Below are 1,540 nucleotides of genomic sequence, written 5' to 3' on the forward strand. Positions count from 1 at the left end.
AAAAAAAAAAAAAAAAAAAAGCATAAAATGATTTGAACTCTTAAATAAAACTTGAATGAACAATGGTACAGTCATGATGAAGGGGCCGGGGAGATAATGCTGGGGAGGCTCAGTAGAATAAGTGCCTCCCTGGCAAGCACACGGGCCAGAGCTCAATCCCCCCGTTCCGCCAAAAAAAAAAGAAAGTAAATGAGTGGGGTTGGGATAGTTTCGGTAATGATGAAAAAAAGTTCGACAGTTCTTAAAACATCTCATACATACCTGCCAGGTGACCCTGCTACTCTACTTCTAAGCAAAATAAAAGGCATGATCTAAAAATACAGTGATGGGCGGACATAGCTCAGAGGACTAAAGCACCCGTTTAGGCAAGCTGAGGAACCGCGGTTCGCTCCCAGCCCCACACGCTGCACCAGCCCGCCCCCAGGGCAGGCTGAGCCGGCCAGTCAGGACATAGCGGTGCACACCTCTAATCCCAGCGCTGGGGAGGCTGAAAACAGAAGGAGCACTACGAGTCCAAGCTGTGTAGTGAGACCCTGTACAAGATACATAAATAAAAAGAACAAAAAAGACAGGATAAAGAGAACGCGATGCCTGCTGCGGCTGAGTGCCGGCCAACAGAAAGGCGGGCTCATAAGACATGGGGTGGGGCATCAGCTGCCTCCCTCACTGGATCTGGCACATCGTCACCCTGGCGCAGAGCACCTGGGGGCGGGGGCGGCGTGACATGTGGTGCCGGGGATCTAACCAGGGTCCCTGTGCTTGCCTACGCAGGAATCCTGCCTTACAAAGATTCTCATGAAAGACTTCCAGAACTGCTCCAGAAAGTGGCAAGAATAGTGGAATAAATGAGACTGAAGAAAGGTTGTGTATTCTGAGAATAGTGATATGTCTTATTGTAATAAACTTTTTTTTAAATTTTTTAATTATTATTTATTTATTTATTTATTTTGTGTTTGTGTGGCCAGTTCAGCCCACCAGGGGGCGGGGCTGGCTGGCATGTGGTGCTGGGGGATTGAACCGCGGTCCCTGATGCTTTGCCAAGCTTGTTCCAAGTAGGTGCTTTAGACCACTGAGCCATCTCTCCAGCCCCTGTAATAAACTTTTAAATTTAAGCATCCACCATATATTTTGAGCACACTTCATATGGCTGTGTATATAAACAAAGATTTGTACACTAATGTTCATAGCAGGTTTATTTGGAATAACCAAAACCTTCAAGTAACTCAAATTTAATGTATAAACAAAATGTAGTATGTATATTCAGTGGAAAACCACATAGCAACTTGTACTAATATCATTTGGAGAATTTTTATGCTCATATTTTGTACTCTGAGTAACCGCTACGAAGACAATAATGTGCAGTATATGAACTACCTGCACAGGAAAGGAACCAAAGCGGTAAATATGCATAAAGATACACAAAATCCTTAGTAATAAATGAAATGTAGGTGAAACATTAATGAAATATCCTACCGCACACAACAAAATGCCTAAACCTGGTTGCATGTACGCTATAACGTGATGCCCTAAGCTCTCTGGG

Source organism: Octodon degus, unplaced genomic scaffold, assembly GCF_000260255.1.
Source record: "Octodon degus isolate 3935 unplaced genomic scaffold, OctDeg1.0 scaffold00008, whole genome shotgun sequence".
Taxonomy (NCBI): Eukaryota; Metazoa; Chordata; class Mammalia; order Rodentia; family Octodontidae; genus Octodon; species Octodon degus.